Genomic DNA, 9,887 nt, shown 5'->3' on the forward strand with positions numbered 1-9,887 from the left:
ATTCGATGTTGTTCCTCTCCGTAGCCGTTTTCTGCATCACTGCTTTGTTCCATCATAACGTTACTGGTGCTGACAGAGTTAACACATTCACATTGTTGTTATATTTCTCAGACGAAATCTTCAGAAAAAGTCACTTCTTCGCTTTAACAAGAGTGACTACAATCCAGACGACAATGTTAGAGTTACGCCACCACAGCTGTCATGATTACTTCCTCATCACCTTTTATCTTCAATTGTCAAATTGCTAACTGCAGGCTGCGGGGGAAAATCATGGTTTTTAACTCCTAATAGATGACAGTTTTTAAACCTACCTTTTCTCGAGAATGTCTTAAGCAATAATAGCAACAACTTCCGTCAGATAAATTTATGAAAGATTGTGTACATATATGGAGTGTCGGTGTTTACGATCTGAATAGCTCGAAGGTAATAATAATAATACTTTTGTTTTAAGAGGTGACGAGACAGTACAAGAATAAGCTACAAAATGTGTAGGCGAAGGTTACGAAGAAATCTGATGAATTAGAAAAAAGTTATACACTGCATACATTCGGGCTAGGCTGCCGGTTAGGAGGTACTTTCCTTCCACTCGTCTTAGAGGCCCTGTAGCGGATGATGCGAACTGCATTCCTTTCTGAGTAAAGGATTTTTAAAAAACGATGCACATCATGCACTGCTAACAAGATACGGAAAAGTTATGTTCTATGGTAACTGCAAAAGGACAAAAGCTTTTACTTGTTCCTGCTTTGTAATGCACTGTTTCTTTTATCTAGAGCAAACTAGAGCTAGTTGCTGTACCCTTTTAATGGAAATTGGGCCTATTACAAACATGGGTTAAATCTTTCGTTTGTTCGTGAGTAGTGGATCATACAAAATCTACCGCAGGAACTGAGCCATTATCCGAAAATACATGAAATTTAATAATGGATGGCAGTTGCTCCAGTGCTTTATATATAGAACTCAGTTCTAACAAGTTTTCAAAATCTACCAAAAGGCATCTTGTATACAAAATTTCATTCAAACTGTACTGCAGTTTTATTTGAAATTAGGTGTTTGCTGGTAGACATTCTCTGAATTCTTCTACAAGAATTTAGAGACTACCGTCTTGGAAAAGGAAACATTGGCCAATTTAACCCTGAATATACGAAAGCGATAGGATGACTATAGCAGGAACACCTTTGATCAGAGAGTTGCTCTAACGGTGCTGATTTGTGGCTAAATAACAGCTAAATAGTGAGTGTATCTCGGTGATTGTGCCACCTGTAAGAAGTAACAGCAAAATCAGTAATTTTTTACAATTACACCGCCTCACATTAAAGGTAAAATGTACGTCTTTCCTATGGCTTTTTTTTTAATGTGTTTTTGAGTGAATCTGACCATCAAAACCGTCGGAAATCACCCGTTCTCTAGGCAAAGCCACAGTCAATGTGAGTGTGTAATAGTAAAAATTTACAAAATTTTCTTAATCTCCTCTTTGTTGTCTTAAAATGGAAGAAAATGTGTACCCAGGATAATGTTGTCGGCATGCATTATTTTACCTTAAACAAAGACGTGGTGGTTCCGGCTAAACAATAAGAACTAAGGCAGCGAGCTGGCAGAAACGTTAGCATAGCAGGCGAAATGCTAAGTGGTATTTCGTCTGTCTTTACGTTCTAAGTTCAAATTCCGCCGAGGTCGACTTTGCCTTTCATTCTTTCGGGGTCGATAAATTAAGTACCATTTGCGTGCTGGAGTCGTTCTAATCGACTGGCCCCCTCTCTCAAAAATATCGGGCCTTGTGCCTAGAGTAGAAAAGAATAACGATTATAACTAAATTTTATCTGAAGTGTCTTCTAGACCTCCTTCCTTCATCATTATAAATTCACACATACACACACACACACACACACACACAATGCATAACATTCAATGTGATGTTCCGAAAAAATCATGTAATATAACTTCAGCTCCTGTTTACTCAATTCCTTAACTTTTTAATGTCTATATTAACCCACAGCAATCTCACTTAACTCCACAAACTTCATTTAAATCTAAAGGGACTCACCGCATGATATGAGGAGTACACTTTTTCTCCAGACATGAGAATATAAAAAAGAAAACGCCTGAAACTATTCATATTCTTTTGAAAGCCAAGAAACCAAGTAGACTGAAATCTTATTTAGAGTTAAAACATTATTTGTAACTAATCAACGAGTTACATATTGGATAATGTATGTCTGAAAACAGAAGAGGAGATGATCAGTAATAAGCAACTTTGAGAATTGACATGGGTTAAGCAACAACAAAAATAACAGTATGGGGAATGAACTCACGACCTATGAACCCAGTACTTTATTCACTCGGGTAATATGTATAATGTAAGTATTAAAGCAAACAATTGTGAAGAAGATTCGACCGATTGACTATTAATATATCCTTGCATTACAACATTTTACAATAAATTCAACATACTGAATAGGAACCGACTTTAGGTTTTCTTCCAGGATATCTATTATAATAGATACCACAGTCTGCCTCATCAACATATCGTTAAATCTGGATGTGAGTATGGAAAAAGTTAGAAGAGCAAAGATTATGTTTTATTTGTAACTGTTTCTTGCGAATAAATATCATAATAATCTGATTTGGAAATTAAAATAACATATTTTTAAAATGTAGATTTACAGAAACTATGCGGGTTAATAAGGAATTAAAAAGAATCAGACTTTTCTCGGTATCCGTTATATCGATGAAATAGAGAATAGACAGAGAACGAATGCTTTAGTCACTTCTGAACGGAATATAATGAAAAACGCTTATCAGTCAGTAAATCTAAATAATAAGATTATTTGATTGTTTACCTGTGTAAGAGCACCTCCATTTTCGTGAGTAACGAAAAATATTTCAAAATATAGAAATTCACTTTTGTTTAGATTCCTACGCGCGTCTTTGCTTTATTTAAAATGTAGCACGTTCCTAACTAAAAACGTCGTTCCTACACTCCCAACATAAACCACGGAAGAGAAACAAATTTCGTGTCTTTATTCCTTTATTTATTTGTTTATTTATTTATTTGTTTATCTCTTTATTGACTTAAGAAATTTTATTTCGTTAATTATAATTTCTTACATTTAGGGTTCAGTGTCGGGTAAGGTAAAGAAAGGTATTGGGAAATATGTGAATTTTGATAATGAAAACTGCAGTCAAGTTATGCATTGAGCTGAAGAATAAAAAGTAATCATTAGCTACAGATAAAATTATATATAAAATTCAAACAATAGGAAAATGTGTGTTGTATAATATCATTGATTCATTTCCTACAAAAAGTATGGAGAAATCGCCCAGAGTGGTCTGGCTATCCTTGCAAGGACAAAACACCAATAACAACCCTTTGAATGGGATAACCAACTAAAGCTCTATTGCTATAAGAATGACAAAGTGTCCTACTAAGACCGTGCTTAGTTGCTATAACGCCATAAATACCTTCGTTATTTCAAATAGAGCCGAAATCAAATTGTTCTGTGGCCATTTAAAATAAAATAAAAAGAACTAATTTATTGAAATATATTATTAAAATGATTTAGCGAAAAATAATTTATTCAGCAACTACTCTGAATGTACTTTCTTTAAAATGACACCATGCGCAATATTCTACGTAATTGTCTTTAATATAGAAAGAAAAATAATGAACCTGACTCTTCTGTGTTTGGCGTCGAATTGTCTTTCAAAAGCGAAATTAGATTACGTATCCTGATATTTGAGAACAGATATCGTAGAAATAATTTAGAATTTCTGTACTGTTAACTTCGTTATTCGTGTGTCTTTCAATCAGCTAGTTGTTTTAGGATTGAATTTATATATAGGAATACAACACCTGAAGACAATCAGTGAAAGAACCAATGGAAATATAAATCAAAAATGCATGAAAAATAAAGCCAGGAAATTATAAATTATTTCAGACAAGAAAAATTAAAAGGTTAAACGGTTTCAAACTTCACCACTCTCCCAAGGCGCCATATACCTACGACGTTACTTAAGCTGCATCCCAAAGAAGACAAGGTTACTTCTACTCTGAGCACTTTATAAGTGCACTCAATGAGGCGGCGAGCTGGCAGAAACGTTAGCACGCCGGGCGAAATGCTTAGCGGTATTTCGTCTGCTGCTACGTTCTGAGTTCAAATTCCGCCGAGGTTGACTTTGCCTTTCATCCTTTCGGGGTCGATTAAATAAGTACCAGTTACGCACCGGGGTCGATATAATCGACTTAATCCGTTTGTCTGTCTTTGTTTGTCCCCTCTGTGTGTAGCCCCTTGTGGGTAGTAAAGAAATAGCACTCAATGAGACGTTGTAGTTTGCTAAACGCTTGAAAATTGTAGACTGCATCATCCAAAAGTAGCTATTAAAAGGTGAAGGTTTGTCAGTTAGTTAAACTGACAAACCTTCACATTACAACACACTTCAACCACGATCCCTCCGATGCATTGTATCCTCCTTCTGTTTCCTCTACTGCTACTACAACAGTTCTTAATCTTGTAAACTAAAAAGCTGTACACTTCTAAAATGAATTTGATTCATTTTGTTTTCCCATTGTCGTTTCTACTAGATTTCACTTAATCTCCAGAACTACATGTATCCATCTGGAACTCCCTATCTACAGTTTTCATATGGATATCAAGCAGCAGAAAATCAAACTGAAAATCAGTTGCATGAATCTTACAAGAATAGAGAGAGGTTGTAAAGCCATGAACACTTCTTTTCTATCTTCAAATATAACATCGATCTCTGGCGTGGACAAAGGCCATGCATCTCATAGTAAGATGCGGTCGATTAAATCAAACCCGGTACTTATTTCATTGACACTTATTTTATTGACAATGGAAAGGTGTAAGGTAAAGTCAACCTTAGATCAAGATCTGCTAGAAATAGCAGTCAAATCTCCCTAATATTACACCCTATTGTATTAAAAAAGGAAGGAGATACATTGATAATATAGGCTGAAGTACATTGTGCCAAGGAAAAATTACTAATACGTCTGTTCAGACATCATTATATTAGAAAATGTATAAACAGCATATTAAGTGAATAGTTTTGTGTGTGTGTGTGTGTGTGTGTGTGTGTGTGTGTGTGTGTGTGTGTGTGCGTGCGTGCGTGTGTGTAAATCAGTAATGAGAATATTTCTTTAAATGTTTCAAATCTATTTGGCCTGCATATTTCAATTCTCGGATTAAATAGATATCTTTATGATTACAGCCAGTATTCAATTAGATATTTCAATATTACAAAAATTCCCAAGCGCAACTAATTGCATTTCAATAGAAACATCAGAAAAATAATTTTATGATCTATCAAAAATCATCTAATTTAAAACCAGATAATTATTGAAATATAATGAAATATATGTATACAAGAATGTCTGGTTGGGGAGGAGAAACACCCATAGATGCCTGATGCATGAAAAATGTAATAGTAAGCTGGATAACTTATTCGATATAGTAAGTGAAAAAATGTTAATTACATGCTTAGAAATGAGAACTACTGCCTAAATACTAATTTTGGTCAAAAAAGGCAGAGGAGCATGATTTTAATTAATTAATTTTAATTACAATTAATTAAATATGGAACACTGAGAGGAGTAAATTTGATCTTTAGCAGTACTGTGGCAATTTCAGGTATGTTTCAATATATTTGACCTCATCAGTGAAGCTTAGACTAACAATTACTGCAACATCTATGAAGTTTCTTGTTGTTGTTTTCATCCACAGTACGTATGGTTCCACCTAATCACTGGTCAAAAACTTTCCACTCGTGATCAATCCATCTTTCTTCTTGGCAACATCATTACTTAATGTGTCCTGATTTTGAACACAATATGTGAGTTGAGGAAGATTTGACTGCTACATCTAGGAGGCCGTAGGACGACATAGAGGTTTAAATTTATATATGATAGTTTCTGATTTAGACACAAGGTCAGCTATTTTGAAGAGAATGGCTAGTCTATACAATTTACCCTAGGACTTGACATGTACTTTATTTATCGAATCCGGAGGGATGAAGAGCAAAATTGACTTCGTCGGGATATGTAAATCTATTAGGTCGTCAAGTATGAAATTTGTAGTAAGGTATATGGTAAACTTTGACAGCTGCTCATTTTGCGCCATTATTATATTGTGACAATCTTTATTTTTTGTTAGAAAGCTGACACGTCTATTTCTTTATTCTAACTCATTTTGTGCTTTATAAAGTATTCATAAATCGTTTTTTGCTATTTTTGTTTAGAGAGGGGTGAGTCGGAAATTCGTACAGTTTTGAAATATGAGTTCTTTCTTGGAAATACAGCATCACAGACAGCTCAGAATATTAATGGAGTATTTCATTCTAATGTTATTATACAGCAGACAATATCAAATTGACTTGCAAAATTTCTGTCTGGTAACTTTGACATCACAAATGAGCAACGCGGTCGACCAGAAACAAAGGTAGATAATAACGAACTGAAAGCCACCGTCGCGTCAGATCCATCTCAAAGTACCCGTAAATTATCGTTGTTGTTTGGTGTTAGTAAGCAAACAATATTGACTCACCTTGTTCAAATTGGTAAAGTGAAAAAGTTGGGTAAGTGGGTTCCACATGAACTCAATGAAAATCAGAAACAGCAACGTTTGGAAGCCTGCATTATGCTACTTCCTCGTCACAAAAATGAATCATTTTTTAATCAAATTGTAACATATGATGAGAAATGGATCCAGTACAACAACCGTAAGTGTTCAGTACAATGGTTGGACAGAGACGAGCCACCAAAACACAATCCAAAAACCAAAATTCATCAAAAGAAGCTAATGGTGTGTGTTTGGTGGTCTGGCGCAGGTGTGATCCATTATGATTTCATTAAACCTGGCTCATCAATCACGGCCGAAGTATACTGCAGCCAAGTGGACCAAATGATGCAGAAACTTACAAAAAACAGTCTAAATTAGTCAACAGATCCACTCCTATTTTATTGCAAGACAATGCCAGACCACACAGCGCAAAAATGATATTGGCGAAACTACAGGAGAGGCCTTCCAAGATTTTATTGACTCTAGATTGCCAGGCTTTTATATTTTCGGGCTGGACAAGCATCCTCTGAAATGGCAAAAGTGTATTGACAATATGGGTGCATACTTTGATGAATAAAACTATTCCTTGTATTTATAAAACAGCAAATTTTTTTTCTTTTCTACAAATTTCAGACGTGACGCTCGCTAATACCGTCTTTTACTTTTTTACAATTCCTCAGAATAACTTATGTGCTTTAATCCTTTTCATTTCCAGTTGGGGAAGGAAACCTTAAAGAGAATTTATAGAATGGATATGATGAGACAGGGAAAAGTTTAAAGACCTAATCTTTAGCTAAAGTGTACAGTCGACATCGGCAAATTTTGAAATCAGAACACAAAGGAACATATGCAAATGATTATTTCTAGTATAGGCACAATTTTTTGAGAGGGAACTAGTCGATTACATGGACCCCAGTATTTGACAGGTACTTTATTCTATCGACCCCGAAAGAAATGAGAGACAAAGTCGACCTTGGTGGCATTTGAACTCAACGTAAAACCGAAAGAAATACTGCTAAACATTTTGTCCGGCATGATAATAATTCTCGAAGCCTTAATGACAAGAATAATTCTTTTTACTATAGGCACAAGGCGTGAAATTTGGAGGGAGGGGTAAGTCGATTACATCGACCCCAGTACTCAACTGGTACTTAATTTATAACCCCGAAAGGATGAAAGGCAAAGTCGACCTCGGCAGAACTTGAACTTAGAACATCAGGACGAACGAAATACCACTTAATACATGCTGTGGAGGATATGGTTTTATTGAAACTGAAAGCTTGTCTCGTGACTCGAATTTCAGGATTCTGTGACACCACTGCGGGTCTGGATGTTGAATCCTGCCCTGCTGCCTGTTGTCTGGTTTCCTGGATCAGACATTCCAGTCAAAAGCCAAACATGGTTCTTCCTTTTTGCATTTCTAGTGTCTCAGCTATGGGTGGTTCAGCTCGCTGCCCATCATTATAGGAACAATAGAGGAGGACTAATGCTTCTTTTCTTGGACTTGGTAACTATAGACACAAAATTTTATGGCATGAGATCTGAAACTTTAAACTGGACGGCGATGCCGTTGACCCTGTGGGAGGTGCCTCCACCACTAAGAGTCTCTTCAAGGCGGTCAATATTGTTCCAAGTCACAGTTGTGAATACACCTGGGTAGATGTTTCTGGGCAGTGATATACCATCTTCCGAAACATCCAACTTCTGGACGTAAAGGGCTGTCTATCTCTTCAATCTGTGGGTAAGAAAGACTGTGTCCAAAGCGATTCAGTGTCCGTATCAATTCGATGTTTCATGTAAGAGACTTCAAAGCATATGGCAGAAGCATGTGCTTCGGTGACTTTGTTTTGACACAGGTAACAGCAAACACCAGGTCACTTCCAAAAGAAGTAGCAAGACGCTTGACCCTTTCTGTGGGATTTGTACACTGGCTTTTCCCAGTCAGCAAGGAATAGTGAAATTTGGTAACAGTGTCGGGAATGACATTTTGATCGGTGCTTGGTGGCCATGTTTGACTGAGATATTATTTCTTTATTTGTTGTCTTAGCTGCACTGCTGCATTGGCTAGAGAATCCTCAGACATAATTGCCTTTAATTCTCACAGCTCCTAATCCAGTCTGTGGTGTTTTTTGACAAGACTGTCTTAGTATACCAGGCGCTTGTTCTGGTCATTAGAGACGAAATGGAGTCTAATTTCTGCTAGATATATGAACGATGTTATATGTGATGCAGCAGTCATCACGCACAGAAGTACTTCAGTATGAGTATTGGTGAAACTTCATAAATCTGCAAAAAAAAAAAAAAAGAACAAAGCTACCGAGCTGAAAGAGCTATCACATTTTTTACACTTATAGTGACCCTATAAACATTTTAACACCATTTAGGTGTATTCACCCCCAGGTGGTACCGCTAGCTGACATGGCTCATGAATTAATTGATTTTAGTTCTATTCTAGCTTCAAATCCAAATCCGAAATCACCTTGTTGTACAAGAGAATTCAGGTTAACAAGCATACAGATTATATGACAAAGCTATAAAATCCAGTGTATTTTCAAAGTTCATCTGCATTCTTTCACAGATTTTTCAGATTTTATTTACGATGCGTTTCTTCATTTATTTTTTCGATTTTGAGACATTATTTCTATGATGGGTAAATCAATTATTGCGAAACTCAATCATTGCAGACACGCGTTAACAACATCATTAAACTGAACTAAACTAATAATAATATAGCTGTTGGGTATTTTGATAAATTTAACTATGAAAAATAACTCGAAGTATTTAATATTGACTATCAAGCAATCTGAATGTTTCTACTTTACATCATTAATTTAATTTATAGGATCCAAACTTGGTATTTTAAGAGATATGATGTACTTGATAATATTTAGATGGTCAGGCAGAATACCTTGTGGTATTTACTTACCTTTCTTTATATTTAGAGTTCAAATCCCGCCAAGATCAATGCATAGTCGATAAAATATGTACCGATCAGTTAATGGAAATCAATATAATTAATTATCCCTTCCCTCAAAAATGTGTGGCCTTGCGCCTCTGATAGAAAATATTATTATCAATATATAAGGGTCGTATATAGCAGAATCGGTAGAGCATTGGACAAAACACCTGGTGATATTTAGCTACTTTCTATTACGTTTTAATTTCCAGAACCAGATTGCTTTTCATCGAACTAGATCGATAATATAAGTACTATTTGTTGTTGCTTTGTCCCCAGGTCAAGCAAAACCCGTTATCAATAGCATTTCAGTTTTGGCCATGTTATATTTTCATGGCAGTGCTTCGTTTTTTTTTCTT

The 9,887-nt window shown here is 35.7% G+C and overlaps 1 protein-coding gene across 6 annotated transcripts in view; it reads right to left on the reverse strand.

Annotated features, from left to right (window-relative positions):
• LOC106882638 (uncharacterized) overlaps window positions 1–9,887 on the reverse strand; it is a 168,604-nt gene that overhangs the window by 105,643 nt on the left and 53,074 nt on the right. The window contains exon 1 of one of the 6 annotated variants that reach the window (XM_052966363.1): window positions 2,838–2,940. The exons of 3 other annotated variants lie outside the window; for them this stretch is intronic. The gene's annotated coding sequence lies outside the window, so the exon portion shown is untranslated. Of the gene's footprint in view, window positions 1–2,837; window positions 2,941–9,887 lie in introns of those variants that run through there. 2 more of the 6 variants (XM_052966367.1, XM_052966365.1) reach the window with 2 other exon arrangements.

Source organism: Octopus bimaculoides, chromosome 3 (assembly GCF_001194135.2).
Source record: "Octopus bimaculoides isolate UCB-OBI-ISO-001 chromosome 3, ASM119413v2, whole genome shotgun sequence".
NCBI lineage: Eukaryota > Metazoa > Mollusca > Cephalopoda > Octopoda > Octopodidae > Octopus > Octopus bimaculoides.